Genomic DNA, 18594 nt, shown 5'->3' with positions numbered 1-18594 from the left:
AATAGTATTTGCATATAATTTCCAAGTGCTTTAAAAATATACAATCTGCATAGAGTGTGAGAGACAGAGAGAGAGAGAGCGGGAGAAAGATCGTTTTTGGCAAGTGCGCAAATCTCATTTGCGGCTCTTCGCTTTATAAGAAATGCTAATCGCTTCACACAATTCTTTGTCCATGACTCACGCGGCGTATGCGTTATATTTTCTAGTTCTCTATTTATAGGGCAGACACTTTCAATATGCAATATACGCAATTGCAATTGGTGTCTACATTGTAGCTTTAATTGTTACTGCAGTTAGTTTGCTTTTTTATTGGTGCTCCAAATTGATTTCTTAACATCGAATAGAACAAAATGCGCTGCAAGTGCGTAGAACATTTCATTCAAAAGGCAACTTAATTTTAGACACGTGACTCATTCAGACTGAGCTATTTAATCGGCTAAGGCAGTGGATTTCGTGGCTCTCGATTCGTTTTGTACACTGAGTACTTAAAGTAACTCTCCACTTCACAAATTCCAAATTGCCACTGCTCGTAGCCCATTGTAAATAAATCATTTTACTGGCTGGCATTATTTGCCACTTCAGCCATAAGCTTAAAATCTTAAGATCCCAAACAAAAACCACATTTGTTGCGGTTGTTGCAATCGGACGCCCGCCCTCCAACCCTCAAGCTTCGACCCGCTGGCAGCAGCAGGTGATATGTGTACTTAAGAACTTAAAAACTTGGAAGCGAGTTTCGGTTTGCTTTTCGAGTTAAGAAGTTGACGCTGTGTGTGGCTGCATTAAAGTTTTACTTGAGGTCAAGTTGCCGGCGTCCCAAAGTGTTGACACAGCTCTCAATTTGTAATTTGTCCAACTTCACTAAGTGGGCGGCGTGGGCGTGGGCATGGGCCAGATTATATTTGCATTAATGCGACACACATCAAAGTAAGCAACTAATAAAACAAACACAAAAACATGTATGTATATATGTATGTAGAACTTCTTGTGCTTGTCTTGGGCAAAAGTTTTCGTGTCGCAAACTTAAAGCCGTGCCAACATTTGGCGGCCAAAGCCAAAAGAAAACACTTTTCCACTGAGAAAGAGCTTCCCCTCTCGTTTGTATATGTAAATATTATTAGAACGGGACGCAACAAAAGTTCAAACACATTTAAATTAGGCCTGAGCGCATTTTGATGATACTTAAAACTTTTACAACAATTCTCTCGCTCACACGCATATCTCTCTCAGTTCTCTCTTCCCCCTCTCTCTCTCTCTCTCTCTCTCTCTCTCTCTCTCTCTCTCTCTCTCTCTCTCTCTCTCTCTCTCTCTCTCTCTCTGTCTATCGCTTGCTCCTTGTTGCAAACTTTTTGTAGACAACATTTTTGCTTGTTAGTTTTGTTGTTGTTGCAGAAACATGTTCCCATCATTATAATGTGTAATGCTTTATTACAGTAACTTTTTTACGCAACATTTTGTCGTAATTTTATTTTATTTGTTTTGTCTGTTATTTTTCTGATTTTTTTTTGTCTTTGCACTCTATAAGAAAAACAAAATAAAACTTCTTTAAATAAAGTTGTCAAGTCAGCGAATTCTGTATTTTTAGGTGTCAAGAAGTGTGAGAATTTGTTTTCCTTTTTGTTTGTTTCGTCTTCTTAAAGATATGCATAATGAAAATGTATTAAATTAGCCAAAAATGTGATTTGCATAACAAATTCCAGGAGAGCAGGATGCTCAAAAAAACAGCTGCACTTGACTTTAAACTTACTTTAAACAAAGCTACACTCTGTCCATAAATGGCTGAGCGTAAAGCTCTAAAAATCAAGAGCATCATAATGATTTAGTCTTATCAATTCTGCTTTTCAGTCAACACAATTAGTCTCATTTTAAGTATTAACCTTGGCCTTAAGGTTTCCCTGGAGGTAAAAAGAAGTAAAGCTCTTTTCAAACTGAAGCTCATATGTTAAGCTTATTAACTTGTTCAGTAGATACCATATATATATATATACTTCTTCTTGAATAATGTGCGGGCGTTGCACAAATCCGCAACTGAACTGTAAATCGCTTATAGTTTTTTGTATAGCTGAAACCACATCAAAAATATATATGAAAGACAATTGCCACAGCAACATTTAATACTGTCAAACAGAAATTGGCCCCGTTCACATTTTGTTGTCCCAAGTTGAATGTAAGCGGCTTTTACTTATCGTTTGACATTTTTCTGACTTGCGCAATACACACATACACAGACAATACACTCACAAACACAGAATCCTGCTACCCCCTGCTGGGAGGCCAACCAAGCTCAGCGAGTAAGTCCGCTCTGCACATGGGCACTTGCAATTTTCATGTGCTGTGAGGCAGCTGTAAAAAATAGACCACAACAAAAAGGCTGCCAAGCTCAGAAGTCAACTCTTGCCCTCAGCGATACCGCAGCGAAAGAGTATGTCACCATGTGTATAGAACTATAAACAGAACAAATACGCAGAGTATTTCTCTGAGTATTAAAATTGAAATTGAAAGAAAGCAAGTAAAATAGTTTAATTCTGTGAAAATCTATATATTGAAGAGTTTTTTATAAGTCCCTTTTATTCATAATTGTTTATTATTTTCATATTAATAAAAAAAACCTTTACGAAAGCTTTAAGTGTGAAATAAGAGTATTAAATATACGTACAGAAGACTTTTTCTACCCGTAAGACAAATAACTTGATTTTTAAATGAAAAACTTATAAGAATGATGTCTAGCTGCATTCGCGACCCCAGATAGAAATCATTTTCGTACTTCCTCGTCATTTAACGCTAGGCGTTGTTTTAGAAAGAGAAAGTACTCTGTCTCGCTCGCTCTCTCTATCTCGCACGCTGTCTCTTTCATTTGGCCGCTTAATCAGCGCTTAAGTAGGAACTCGGAAAAGCCGCCAACCGTCAACCTTTCCGCACTTGCGCTCACTTGAACTTAATTTGGTGAGTGGTTTAAGCTCGCGTCCCCTTACCCTAACCGTCTCCTACTACTGCCTACTGCCCTTTTCCTGGTGGGCGCGTCATAAACGTCTGGTAAAACAGTGGATAACACAACGCTAGCAACACACGGCAGTGGAGTGGAGCGGGAGCTCAGAGAAAAATATAACAACAACATGGATGCGAACTCTAGGCTGGGGCTGGCAATAAAAACGCACTTGGCTCCACTCGAGGCAGCTCTCCCTTCAACAGTCTGTCGACTGGTTACCACTTCCGGCGGCAAAAGCAGTTCCTGCCACAGGTAACCAAAGGCAACCCCAAAATGTCTGGCTTGAGAGGCGAGTTGAGTCGAGTCGAGTTGAGTTGAGCGTTGAACCAGCGTCTGGGAGCAACATATGCAAATTTAATATTTTTATTAAAAAAGTTTTTTGGACCACACAAAGAAGCACCAAACGAGGAGACAGCAGTACCACCGCCACCACACACTACACAAAGGATGGGTTGGATGAAAGAGAGATAGAGAGTGAGAAAGTAAGAGGAAGATAGAGAGAGAGAAAGAGAGATAGAGAGAGAGAGAGAGAAAGGATATGTGTGTGTGGCACTGTCGCTGTTTTGATAGGGAAGCGAATTAAGTGCCGCGGTTCGAGCAAGTTTTTTAAAACATTTTGTTCCCTCTCTGTCTTCCTATAAAAACAAGTTTTTTCTTCATGCAAAAATATTACCCGTGTCCCTTGCTCAACCCTTTACACAGCGACCCGCTCTGCTGAGTTTGTTTTGTTGCTCAGTTCGCTTTGTTATTGTTGGCGCTGTTTGTATTGTTAGTCAGTTTTCAGCTTCTTTTCTTTATTTTCCTTTTTTTCCCCATGCATGGGGAGTTTGTATAAAATTCAAACTCGCAAGCGAAAAGCTTTTCTCATGGGCTAAATCTAATTGTGTTGCCTTGGATACCTTAATGCTACCGATGAATGTCTGCTATCAGAAAGATATCCTGAAATCGAATCGCCTTGTGCTCCAAGTACGATCTTTTGCTTCCTAATAAGGAAACTCTATAGTCTACGGATCCTTAAGTTATCTAAACTTTAATTATCTGAATCTGCAAGAAATCAACCAAAGAGACAAGCGTCATTGTAGCTCGTTGCTTTCATTATCCTTTGACATTCCACCCACCGCCTTGTTGTATGCCCCAACCCTTATTTATTATTAATTTCAAATTGAATTTGCATTAACATTACATTTTCAATTTGGGGCTGGCTGCACAAGCCACAAGCCTGATTGAAAAATATATTTTAAGTGATGTACAGAAAACTTTCACAGATCCCAAAAGCGAAGAGGGACATTCAGGACCTTCATCAACATTTAAGGTAATGACAACAGAAATGGGCCATAACAATAATGAGAATTTCTTCTTAACCCGAATGTGTTGCTCTGTATGGGGCCATAAATAAAACAAACGATAACCACAAATTCCATTAAAAATCCCATTCTCCATTCGGTTCATTGCTTCATTATGATGTGCTAGGTAAAGTAACTACCATCCCTGCTGCCGGCGCCATGCCCAGAGGACTAAAACTAACCACCTAGCAAATGTGTCTACAGATAACCCAAAACCTAAACAGAGCAGTTCAAAATTATGTCACAGCTCTTTGGTTTGAACCAGCTCCCCCTCTCACCTGTCTGACCTCAGATACCCCCCACCACGCAGACCACTCACCTCAGCGGGGTGGTTGGGATTCGTTTGACCTTTGCTTTAGAATAAAGTGCTGAAAAAAAAGAAAAAAACAAAATAAAACACCAAAATGTGCACAAAACAACCGAAACGAAATGTTGGGTCCCGAGCTCGGGTTCTGGTTCTGATTCCAGCCACACAAAAAAATTTGTTTTTCTATTCTCAAGCTGCGTTGACATTCCCCGCTGTGTCGTTTTTCTCCCCCCCCCCCCCCCCCCCCCCCCCCCCCCCCCCCTCATTCCACGATTTCCATTTCGTTCGTCCTTTCGTCGGGTTTTGCCAGCTCTTTATTCGCTCTTTATTTTCCTGTTGTTCCAAGACCTTGTGACTTGTGCATAAATAAATTTTCGCATGTTGGCAGCACATTTGGCTGGCTGACTTCACGTCTCATCGTGTTCCACTATTTTCCTTTTGCTCTACAATTTGAGTTTCCTTTGTTTACCCTCACGAAAAGTATCTAAATTTTGTGATGACTTGTGTAACGCCTAGCAGGAAACAAATGAACCACTCTACACGATTTATAGAAAATAAAATGCCTTCTTTTTTCTATAAGAAGAATAGGTTGAGAAGGGTAAATATGAATAAATCTCCAGGGCTTCATGACATCTTTACCAAATTCGGAACCTTCGAGCTACAATATTCATCTAGCACATCTGTTTGTATTAGATATACCGATCATATTATGTGGCTCATGGGGCCGATCAACGATCATTATTATAGATGTAAGTCTACTTTTAAAGGGCATTTGATCTTCGGCGTGCAGTTCTTTTTTTTTTTGATCCGTCCCTTCTCAAGTTATAATAATGTTTTTCGGACGTAATTACACTTTAGCTGCGAGCATGCTTAGGTTTTAAACTGTGTCACCGGCTCGTTAGTTCATTTTCTTTTCCTGTTTCGCTAAGTGTTACGAGTCCAAGTTCTGTGCGCCGCGTAATGGAGGGACTGGGCCTAGCTATACAATGTCAAGCGTTGATTGATTGATGGAGCTGTGCCATACTTTGAATGGGGTTGGGGCAAAGGGTTAACCTGTTAGTGGAAAAATTGAAAAACGAATACAGTAATGTATATTCGGCACGTTTTCTAATCATATATTTTTGTTCTATCCCTTTACAGGTAAGTTTGCATAATACAAGAATTACATAGATAATTGAAAATTGAATTTTGAATGGATTTCTGGAAGTTTCTGTTAAATTTGTTTTCTCGAAAACAGGTTTAACTGCGCATAAAAGAGTTTAAAAAAGTTCAAGGCACAATTTAAAGCTGGAAATTGCAAACCTCAATTGAAAAATTATATTGCTATGGTTACCCAAAAAAAAAAAAAGAAAACGAAATAAATAAATAAAACACAAAGAATTCTAGAACATTTGTCTGCCTGCAAGGTCTCAGCAAGCCTTCTGCTCGCTCGGGTCAAGTATATGTTACACTTTAGCAGCTGCTCCCTCTGCTCCCTAATGCCCTGCTATCAGTATGTAACCATCTGTAAGAAAGAGAGAGAGAGAGAGAGAGAGCGTCCCACAGTCGGCGCTCGAGCGAAACGGACAGACCAGAAGGCTGCAGCAACAACATTGTAGAAATGTCTTCTGGGCTTGCAATTGGCGCGTTACGCTTCAAGTGTGGCAACTGTTTGTGGGGAACTGACCTACAAGGGGCACATGAACTTGCAACTTTTGGCAAATGAGTTGCCCTCCCTAACTGCCTACCCCTTCTTACCGCTAACCCCTATCCAACGGCTTGACAGTTTGATGCAGTTTGATGCCAGCGAATGGGCAGCGAAGCGTCACGGGCAACGAGTTCCCAAATGTAATTATTGAGCTGCGCAACAACAAGAACTTGCAATGAAGTGGTAACAAGTGTTGTTTTGTAGCTGCTGTTGTTGCTGCCATAAAACTGGGCATAGTGATTGTGGTTGGGGGTGGGGTTAATAAGGCCACCAGGCTGGGACAGTACAAGCAACTGTTGCTGCAAGAACTCATAAATTTGAACACTTGCCCGACTAGAGAAAACTAAATAAGTTGTTGGGCAACATTAATACGTGTATGCGTGTGTTTGTGTGTGTGTGTGTGTGTGTATATTAAGTTGGTTATCAATTTGTAGAGAAGTGGGGAGGGAGGCATAAATTCCATGTTTATTTCGTGCCTGAACTTGCCTTAATGCAATAATAACGTATATTTTATAGACCCAAAGTTCGCTTCACACAACCAACAGCTGCGCGCGCGGGTGTGTGTGCGGTTGTGTGTGCGTGTGTCTTAATTTCGCACATTTACACAGCACTTTTGTGTCTCATTTTTCTTCGGGGCAAAACTTGCCTACTTTGCAGAAAAAAGAAAACGCAAAAGAAAGAAAATGAGACGGCAGTTGGCTGCGTTGGGTTGGGGTGGGCTCAGCGTAAAGTATACGACGCGTAGGCCGAGCGACAACAACTTTTGCACGTACGCTGACTTGTTGCCCACAAGTGCGTGTGTGTGCGTGCGTATATGTGTGCATTATGTGTGTTCTGATAAGAGTAATTTCGTGTGTGCCTGTGTGTGTGTGTGCGCGCGTAGCAAATTGAAATAAATCTTGACAAGTGCGCTGCGTACATTGCTTGCAGCTTGAAGCAAAACGAGTTGCTGGCCCCCAACCAGACGACGCGCCAAATTAATAACTAGGCAGCAAGACGTCACAGCCGCCCGATGCCCCTCCCCAAGCAGCCACCCATCCGCTAGATTAATTATGCCTAGAAGGGTGTGTGCGCGGCTCTCCCTCTGATATATTTGAGCACGTAAATTGCCTACTTTCGTGGCAGGCAGCGCCGAGAAAAAGTGAGTTAATAATTTAAAAACAAATGAAAGCGAACAAAAATAACCGTCTACTCATTTGCCGAAAGAGACATCAAGTCTCGGACAGGTCTTGGGGTATTCCCCTTCTCCGTGTTCACAAATACAACAACTGTTCGGTGAAGATAAGCAGAACGGGCACAAAAGTTTATTTATTGCATTGTGAACATTGTGAGTGGGCAGTATTTCTAAGCCTCGGTATTATGTTTACAATACCACGGGTAATTCAGAGTGGGCGTAACATTTTAGAATATTCTATGCTACAAAAGCGTTCACAGAACACGGTTCATTGGAGCACATTTTTTTTGTAAAAGTCTTTTGATTTGTAATCTTAAATTTCTGCAATACACAATGTCCTGGTCTGAGCTTTAAAATAAATTCTTGTTAAGTATATATAAAAATATGTACTTACCCAAAATTTCACAATAAAAACGCACGACTATTTCATGGCCATCTCTTAGTAACGAACGCAGAACTTTATATTTCCATATCCCTAAAAAAAGAAAAAGTGAGCAAGAGATTAATGAAGGGTAAGAGTATAAAAGAAATAAAAGTTAAATTGATGGCAAACAAAATAAACTTATTTTCAAAGCATAACCCAAAGTCTGACTTTAAATAAGTCTACACCCGCTCTCTACACATCTATGCGTAGTCATTCTCTCATCCTTGCACTTAAAATATTTGGCCAATAAAATATAAGTACTTCCATATACCCTATACCTAAACCAAATCTAAACATTTAACAAATCCGCCAACACGCAAACGTGACGCCTCTATAAATTAGCTTACACACAATTAAAATTCAAGTCCCAAATAATGTTATTTACGAAAACAAAAAAAAATAAGAAATATAACTCGAATTATTATTTGAGGCCTCGAATTTAGGCAGTACGTGAGGTAATGCCCACAGATAGAAATATGTAAAAACAAGAGCAAACGTCAGAAGTTGATGATTACTCACGGGCAGTCGCAAATCAACGCAGCTGCCAAGCAGACCAGCCCAGCCGTGACCTTCCCAGGTGGGTGGCTAATTAAATGACAGCAACGAATTCGGGAGGAAAATTAACCTTTAATTTTTGATAAACAAGCTCGAGAACACACTCTAAAAATATGCAAACCGAATGAATGAATGCAAATGAAGTGGAGCCCAGCAGCTCCAGCTGAGAGCCACAGAGACAGAGCGAGAGACTGAACGTGGGCGACAGAGAGGCAGATGGAATGCCAATGCTGCTCAGCAGGTGGCGGTGGCAGGGAATAAGAAAAAAAAAAAAAAATATTGTAAATAATGTTGGGGTTTTGGGGGAGGTGTGGCACGCAGCTTTCGGTGTTCTCGGCAGCCGTTTACATAATTTCAATATGGCGGCTTTTGCAGGCGCGCGCGTGGCCAGCAGCCGAAACGGCCACTTAAAGGACATGCCAGGACCAGCCAGCAGCATACGCGGCACCAGCCGGGAGGCTGTTGTTATGGTAGGTAGGCTGGCATTTTTCATTGTGCCGCCGCACAGCCAGAGATGAAAACGTAACAATATAAAAATTTGTGTTTATGTTTTACTTGATTTTTGTTTTCCTCTACCCTTACCGAGGGTAACATCAATTCTGAATGGAATATGTGATAGGTAAAGGGAAGCATTTCGTGCACGTGAAGCTAAATTGAAAACTGAGCAATGGAAAAGGTTGATGGTTTGTGATCAACTTAATCAAATAATTACTTAAAATTTATGTTACGGAAAATATATAAAAATCTATCCTGGCAAGGGTATTGCATTTTCGTTTTAACTTAGTTTCTCTTATTTTTGTTGGTATTATTATTTTTGTTTTTTTTTTTTTTTGTTTTCATTTTATTTTTATTATTTCGTTGTTATTTGTTCTCATCCTTCAGGGCAGCTGCCCACTTTTGACACTTATTTTTGACAGCTTAAGGACATTTGAGGGTCATGCACTTAACACGAGTGCGAGGTAGAGGCAGGCGTTGTTTTCGAGGGGTGCGGTTGGTGAATTTCAAGCTTTATACACAAATTTCGAAATTGTTTGCATGTCTGAGATTTGTGGCAGTTTATTATGAATATATATGCGACCAGTCTGTTCCCCAACCTTTCACTACAAAGGGACCTCGTCTTGTATGCCCATGAGGCGTGGCTGAAGCTAAGCAAACCACATTCATTATGAATGAGTGGGTGCCTTGCATACCCCTGCCTGTCTTTGCCCATTTTTGGGTTACATGCATTTTGTGTGGACGCCAGCGACTATTTACTAATGGGAGTTGGGTTAGTTTTCCTGTCCCTGTTAGCTGACGACTTTATTGAACCTATGCAAAGCAACTGCTGCCTGTAATTAAATTAAATTATGCTCTTGTAAAGGCAGGACCCGGCCCGAATCTGGGTGCTTAGCTTCTACTATTTGCGCCTGTCTACCCCGTCTGGTATTTTTCGATGCTTTGTCACATTAAAATTTAGTGATGCTTTTAAGTGCCGGTAATAAGATATTTTGTATGCTTCTGGGCATTTTGTAGAACACATCAGGCACAGCCTCAGCGCCATGTGATCCCACATCCCTGTACTAGTCCACTTATGTGGGCAGCAGAGTGTGTGACAAAAGCAGTTTGCATAATTTAAAAGGCCCAAAAAGCAACTATAAGTTTTGCCTTGGCAAAGATGTTGTTCAGTTAAATTTGTGCCGAGTGGTCCGCCAAAGATGTTCGAGAACTGGGTTTTGGGTTACAGAGCGGCATGCTTAAAGTATTTAGCATTCGTGTTCACAGTTCGGTTTACAAACCACAGAAAAGGGTTGTGACACTTTCAGCATTACATGAGAGCAGCTGCCTAATGTTACCCGAAATGCAGATGGCCATCAAAGAAACGATATAAATTCCTAAACTGTTCTAGTTAGGGGGCAAAATTGGTAAATTTAAGGGCCTGCCAAATAAAGTAAGCTTTAAGCTGTATATTATTAAAAGAAGTTAAAATTGACATTATTCCTAAGATTAATCCTTAAAGTACTTCTAAGCTACTTCAGAAACCTCTTCGTGTGTAGTCAATTGCAGAGCTTTCAAAGTTGTTTGAGCTTTAACTTATTTAATAATTTTTAAATAATTTCAAATTCTCTGCAGATTTCATGTGCTTCCGTTCTACTTTCCAAACACTTCGTGTGCTGTTCTTGCCTAAGCTTTCAACTATTTAAGAGCTTTTGTTATTTTATTTATTTAAGCTCATTTTGCCTAAGAAGCAAACAGCTATTGAAAACTGCCTGTGAAAGATGCAAAAGATGCATACATTTCTTTTACACTTTTTAAAGTTCATATTATTATTATTTCAAAGTTATTTCCAAGAGATGCTAAACAAATTCCATCATTAAGCCAGGCACACATTCCCACCGAACGCCCTCCAGAAAGTAACACTAAATTACGACAGGTTTTCTAGTTTCGTTACAGAACAAAGTTTAAATAGATCGATTTTCCAGACACCCTCAGTTATTTGTTTGGTAATCAGCGCTATCAAAAGCAAAGCACGTTTAAGCTCAGAGAATACGGCGACAAAAACTAAAAGGTAAAATATGGGCAGCGAGGTAGGGCAACAACAGTTACGACAACAGGGCAAAGAAATGTTCGCAGACAGGTTAAGCGCCTTAAAGTATGCAACGACAACACAGACAGGTCCAAGACACGTGTGTCATTAGCACCGAAGGAGCCCGCAGAAAAACAAAACTCAACTGAACGCAACTCAACTTGATGGACAATTGAAGCACAACATTCTGTGCCAAAGTAGGCGTGGCACGCTCAAGTGTGTATGTGTGTGTGTGTGTGCTTGTGTGTGCGTGCCAAGGTGAGAAATAAATGACCCTCCCCGACCGCTAGCTGCCCTGGATAGGAGTCATAATCAAAGCGCTTATCGTTAGTTGTCCTGTGTTCCATTTGCCCCGAACTTCATAAAGGTGTCTCCCTTGAGAAGTGTCCTCCGAGTTGAGTTGTGAATGGTTCTCTATCTCTGTCTCATGCCTTGTGTCTCGTGTCTCTGTCACTGAATCCACAGCACTTGGCTGCACGAACTTAATTGTGCTATGGGGAACGCTTAGCAGCAGCCACATTGACATTGTTTTTGTCCACCCAACTCACACTTATCCAGTGCCATCCCCCGTTTAATTTGCATTGCTTGACTTTTGAGCCAAGAAATTTGCTTTTATGTTTGAACATATTTTTTATGCTGGTCACTGCAGCCGGTGGAAACTTTTCGTACAGACTGTGCGTGCCCTAATTGCTTGTTAAAGTTATAGAAGAAAATCTAAGCAAAAATATACAAATAAGTAAATGAATACATATGAAAACAAACAAAATGAAACTGTAAAACAAAAGAAAAACAAAAATATTGTACGCCCAATTGAACGAAAGAACGTTGCAATTTTGACGTTTTACAAAAATAATATTCATGTGGCAAAATATTTTAAAGTGTTCTATATTTTAATGATGAAGCCGAAATTTGGCATGCAGGCCACACAATTAGTCACTCATGAAATACAAAAGAAACACAATTTTAAAGCAACTCTTAAAGTTGTAGAAAATAACAAGAAAAAGCTGTGAAATAGATTTCCTTTTAAATTAAACATCTTTAGTTATTTTGCTGTCATTAGCAGCTTTTTGCCGTGGCCGCGAATCATTTGTCATACTCCGTATATAAATATATGAAGAGATTTCGCTTATTTTATAAATATTGCAACGGCAGCCTGAACAGTTGAGCTCATGCTTTGCTCCAGCTTCCCGTACCAGCATTTCCTTTTGGTAATGGGAGTGCTGTTCTCGCGTATCGATTAATTGATTGATGAGCATGCTATGAATAGCAGATGAAGGTGATGTTATTACACATAACATATGAAACGATAAGCAATACACACACACACACACTCACACACACACTCGCACACACATATGCAGCCTCAGCAATGCATGCTTTTTTGCGCGCTCTATAAAAATTTAAGCACTATGGAAATGTCTGGCATGTATATTTTTTATATATCTGTGTGTGTATTGCGATATGTATGTGTGAACGTGCTAGGTGCCAGGCACGTGAGTGCTGAATAGGAAGAAAAAATACAACAACAAAAAATTTTGCTCTTGGGGTAGCGGCATGAAAAATTGTTTGTATTGCATATTTTTAGGGGCTGACGCCAGTGAAGCGACCAAGCGTGAAACATGTTATCGAAGCGCTTTTAATGGAATTAATGCACAAAAAAAAAACGAAGCAGGCGCCCACACAAGCACACCAACACACACACACACACACACACAATAGCTCACACAGACACACACCAAAGGCAGCCTAAGAAATGCAAAATGAATTAAATACGCGGCGCAGACATAAATTCATACATAAGAAATCCATTGGCTGCTTTAAGGCACGCTCGCTTTTGGCTTCACACATGCAAAATTCTATGTCTTTATTAAAAGTCCTGCTGCTGCTGCTGCTGCTGCGAGCGATCCTGATGCTGCTGGAGCCTTAAATTTCATTAAAATCTTGTAATATGCCATTAATTCAAAATCAATAGTTGCATTGTGTATGAGCAGCTGCTTTTAAAATACCCTCTTAAATGCTATCACAAAAGGCATGTTCATCAGCGGAATAACAAGCTCAGTCCTAACGCCTTAAGTCAACGCTTTAAATTTTGACTTGGTGTTGAGTGCTTTTCATATAAAGACAATTAAAATTGTGAATTTAATTATTCCCCCTTCTAACTAAAATATCATTTATTTTAATAGAATTTTTGTTAACTGAAAGATGAAATTCTTAAAACGTGTAGTTCTACGAAATCTGAAAGCAGCAGCCATAATTAGAAAATAAACTGGACTCGACTTTATGGGATCGGATATGCTTCCTCATTACTCTCTTCACCCATTTTCAATGGGTTCATGGTATATAATTATTATTTGTTTTAAACGGTCGAAAATTCGATTTCTATTATGTCTCATAATATTCATAATTTTCGTGTCCCAATAGCTTCTTCAGATTTTCATAAACAAATGAGAGTTGTATTATATTGAGTGCAATTTTCAGAGCTTTTAATTGTTTTTATGGGAAAACATCATAAAACGTTTATAAAAGCAATTCAATATTAATTTCATTTTCCAGCCATTTTTTTAGAAATTAAATTATGAACAATTTATATTGATTGTCTTCATGTACTGACAGCTAATTTAAATTGTAATTAAATTATTATTGACAAGAAAATAGCGTGTGATTCGATTTAGGTCCTAGCGATATTCACTTTAATTGCCCATTTGTAAGCCGCATTTTTTATATGCATAATCGCTTTCTGAACGAACTCTAATTTTCAAATTACCAAATATTAAGATGCTGACATCACAGCTTATAGGGTATTAAATTGTCGCCATGTGCTTGACAATGCCATTTTCGCTTTTTCCTCCATGTAACATACGACATCCATTGCCGTCGGCGCTCGGTAATTCTGCAAAAAAAGAAGGGGCACTCATGCAGGAGGTCACAAAAAAATCAGGCTACACTATGCTACACGGACATCATGCAATTGAGTTATGAGTTTGAGTGTGTGAGTGTGTGTGATGCGTAATTAGGCAAAAACATATTACTTTAATGACTGGGACATGCAGCTAGCCAAGATTTAATTATGAAGCAACAGCAAGCAGCCAAGCGGCCAAGCGGCCAAATTGAATTCAGCCTCCTCAGCTTACAGGACACACTACCAGCCGCACCAGCAGCAGGCGTTTCAGCAGCCCTCAACTGGCCCCCAACCTCGCACCAACCAAACTCTACCGAAATTGACCATTAAAATCGTTTATGCATTTTGTGTGTTGCTTGCTGCTCTAATTGGGTTTCCTGCCGTTGTTGTAGTTCCTGTTGTTGTTGTTGTGCAGCGTGAGAGGCCACCATAAAATATTATTAGAAATTAAATTTTTATGCGTGTTCGTAGCGCACTTTGTATTGCATATTTTTGGACGATTGGCTGCAGTCAAATCTGCAGCCAAACGCTTCAAATGAAGTCATCATTTGAATGCCAAGTCGCCTGCGATTGCCACCAGTCACAAATTGAATTCAAATTCAAGTTTCAGCCATGCAAACTACACTTGACAATGTAATTTTTTATTTTATTGTAAAACATTTTTATGGGCTTGGTGCTATTTCAAAAATTTGTTTGCTTTATTTATTTAATTATTTATTTATTAAATTACTTTTAACACATAAAATTAAGTTCCATTACGGAATAATTATATTTGGCATCTAAAATGAAGATGTATAACAGCATTGAATGGGTATCTCAGACAATTTATATGTATATATGCATATAAATATATAATATATATATATTACATCTACATTTTTATATAAACTGCCGATGTCCACACTGTGTGACCTCAGAAAATGAGAAATATTCACTGGCCAAACTCAATTAAAGTCTTTTTAAAACAGATTTAATTTTATTAAATTAAATTTTTGTTGCATGCGCCAGATGCAATTTTTGAGTGTGTGTGAGGGGGAGCAAAAATGAATCTTGAGCCAGCTCAAAAAGGGGTTGAGCTAGAGTCCAAGATAAACAGAGAGCGACCACAAAACGCAAGCCTCACACATACTCGCACACACACACACACACACACTCAATACACACATAAGAGCTGCAAATGTGTCTCTGTCAGGCAGTTATCGCTGAATTATGCGGGCTCTTCACAGAGAAGTATGTGAAAGGGTGAGCCTGGGATAGCCCAAGTAGTGAGTACGTTTAGCCCTAGCCACAAGTACACACATACATAAACACACTCACACGCACGTACACAAGCATACATTGAAATGGTAAATGACACAGAGAAATTCAATGTCAAAGCGTTGGCGCACAAAAGAATGCTACGATATGTGCCGAAGAAACTGAAGCAAGGCGGAGACTGAACGGACACGGACAGTAGCCAGTTGCGTCAATGGTGATGATGACAATGATGATGGCAGCCAGACAGACACACACACACTCGTATCACACAACTAAATGTGTAAAAGTTTGATTTGCAGCCGGAGAAAGGACGAAGGAAATGGTCTACATGGAAAAAAGATGTTGAAATATATGAGGAAAAGCAAGCAAAAAGTTTTTTTTGCGTTGCTGCGGAAACGGAAATAGAATTATAAAAGCCAAGCTAAAGACGTTTACACACCATACAAAAAGCAAATGGCAACTTAAGGGGTGGAGCCAGAGAGCAGGCCAGGGGCAGGAGCAGAGACAGGCCAGACACACACACATGCCAAGCAGATAAGAAAACTGTTTGCCAAAGGCTTAAAGCTGTCTATGTGTGAGTGCGTGTGCGTGTGAGTGGGGGAAACTTTTTGCCAAGTTCGTTGGGGTACAAATTTATGAACAGACAACCGCAAAACTGTGTGAAGGCATTGGCATGGCCAGGGGCAAGAGGCAAGAGGCAAGAGGCAAGGGGCTGGTTGAATCAAAAATGAAGTGCGATTTATGGTCATACAAATCAAAGTTTGGTGCTTGAGTTGATTGCTAACAATCTTTTGTATGCCAGAGTTGCTTGAATTGAAGTTTTGGGTGGAGGCTGATGGGACATTTTTAGGCGTGGCTATGAATGGGGCTTCTGTAATATTTGACACTCGCTTGGCTGACTGCAGGTGTCGCCCGAAAAAGATTTGTGGTACAAATTAGTAGAAATGCTCTGAAAAATGAGGTGATAAATTTTGCAAAGTGCGAGCAAAACTTTTGATTTGAAAGAGTGTGGGAGTGCAATGGGATTTATGAACAATTATCAAAGCTGTGGTGAAATTTCCCCCAGCTGATTTGTGTGGCAAAAACTTTTCAAACCAGCTGCCGAACACACACCCTGGCGATAATGTGAATGGCCATTCAAGTTTCCAGCGGTTTAGTTTATGAGTTGAATTTCAGGACGGACACATGATTTGGGCTTTCGCCTTTGGTTTGGATATTTTTGGGCTGGGGTCTTGTGCTCTCATGCATTTATTGAGTCACTAATTTGACTATTGTGTGCCTGTCCCAAAGGGATTGCAACTGATTTAAAGTGACACAGAATAAGCCAGGTGAAATGTTTGCCGAAGCGAAAGGATTAATTCGAATCGAAAATTAAATTCGAGTATTGAGTGAAATCGAATTGAGTCCTACACTATACTGAAATTAAATGCTGAAATGTAGGCTAGTTTTTAATTTAGATAATGCGATTGACGGGCTGTTTAAGAAGCCCAATCACTCAATCATAAACTAGGATGATAGTTTAAGAACATGAAATTTTCGTAATCAAAACAATTGCATAGAGAATTAATGTATGAAATTGTTGGAATAACCATAGACAAATTGTGTGCTCTAGTAGGATATAATTAAGATTATAAATGTCTGCTTATGAAGATTTTGTGTAATTTCCTAAAATTTATATATCCTCTTGATATATCTACTAGTAGAGCTAAAGACATACGCTGTACAACTTCTTGGCAGCCGGCTTAAGTTGAATCTTTGGGTAACCCGTGCACGAGCAGCCTAACAAAGGTCACGAGTAGTTTTATACGATAGCCCGCATCACCTTGGGCCAGGCCCAGACAAAGGGCCAGAGCCAGTGCCAGAGCCAAGCCCAAAACCAAACCCAAATGCCGAGCAGCCAAGCAAGTCGGCGACGCATTTGGCACGGCTAATTCAGCACAACATACGACGCATTACAGTTATAGTGGCAGGACAATCAGGACGAGAGTTGGCAGTGGGTGGGGAGGGGGAGAGGATTTGCTACTTGAGAAATTGAATATTTCACATGTCTGTTTGAATTTTATAAGCACAGAAGGAAACAGCCAACACAGAGCGGAAAAAGGAAGTCTACCAACAAAGAAATAGGAGATAAAAAAAGAAAAACTGTGCGAAAACCTAACCAGCAAACCAAATACGAAAATTGAAAAATAAAAAAATAAGAAAGGAAAAAAATAAATCGAGAGAAGCTGCTGCTGCTGCTGATGCTGCTACAGCAGCAGAAAGAGAAACGTGAAACGGCTGGGCGCCTAATTTAATATTCCACAGTGCAGGAAATTTGTGGACAGAGGCAATAGAAAGCAGAAAAGAGATAGACAGTCAAAATAGACACATAGACAGAGAGAGGCAGACAGACATACAGAAAGATAGACAGTGAGTGGGGCGAGCAGACTGGAAGCTAAGAAGCAGCTGATTGTCGGTTATGAACGAGCTGCTGATCCACCGTCTACTCAACCCCATCCGGGCTCAAGATGGACAATTTAGTTTTCTAGCGTTGAGACCCTCAGAGAAACGTGCAAAATAAATGATATTTTTATCACACACATGCACACACAGACGCCTCCCCCCCACACACACACATAGAATCTTGGCCAGGGCAGAGCACTAAATGAAGCGTAAATTTCAAATTATGTTATAGGCTTTTAGGCCGATAAGTAAATTGCATTTTATTTTCTTTTTCTTCTGAGGCACTTCAAGCATGTGCAATTTTGTGTGTTTGTTGTGAATACAATCTGTTGTTATATTTGAGAGCGAGCATATTTTATGCAGGTATTTGGCCCTGAATATGCTTGAACTATTCTTAATATTTTTATAGTGTTTCAGTAAGAGAGAGAGATAGAGAGAGAGAAACATTTCTGAAGAAAATCTCACACAGGATCCATCACATACACACAAGGTCTATTAAACTATTTAGAAGTAAGAAGCAGTATTGGACATTGTTAAAATTTTAATAATAAACAAATAATTATGTATAAAAAAGAAAGCAAGTAATCGGCAAGACTAAACTTCTGCTAATATATGGCTTAACCCCAACCCATGGACAACAAATCAAAGAACATATTTGCTTTGCATAATTTGTGGGCACGGACAAAGCAAACGAATCGTAAAAGCCCGAAATCGAAACACAGATCCCATAAATAAATCAATGCTAAAAATAAAAGAGAATATGTTAAGCCATTATGTAAACATTTAAATTTACATGCCAGTGACTTTGAGGATGAGAAAAATAATATTTATGGCCTACTTAAAGGCTTACTTAGTCAACGTAGTCGCTCTTAGGGCCACTCTAATTTCAATTTTCAAATTTGCATTGCTCTTTGAGCCACTGTTCAACACTGGTTGCCATGCAAATTGAATCATTTTTTT

The 18594-nt window shown here is 39.6% G+C and overlaps 1 protein-coding gene across 15 annotated transcripts in view; it reads left to right on the top strand.

Annotated features, from left to right (window-relative positions):
- The window catches only part of nrm (neuromusculin), a 220550-nt gene that overhangs the window by 166599 nt on the left and 35357 nt on the right, over positions 1-18594 (top strand). The window lies entirely within an intron of this gene.

This window comes from Drosophila virilis, chromosome 3 (assembly GCF_030788295.1).
Source record: "Drosophila virilis strain 15010-1051.87 chromosome 3, Dvir_AGI_RSII-ME, whole genome shotgun sequence".
Lineage (NCBI taxonomy): Eukaryota > Metazoa > Arthropoda > Insecta > Diptera > Drosophilidae > Drosophila > Drosophila virilis.
The sequence above is the reverse complement of the archived record's forward strand: the minus strand, read 5'-3'. Positions and strand labels throughout refer to the sequence as shown.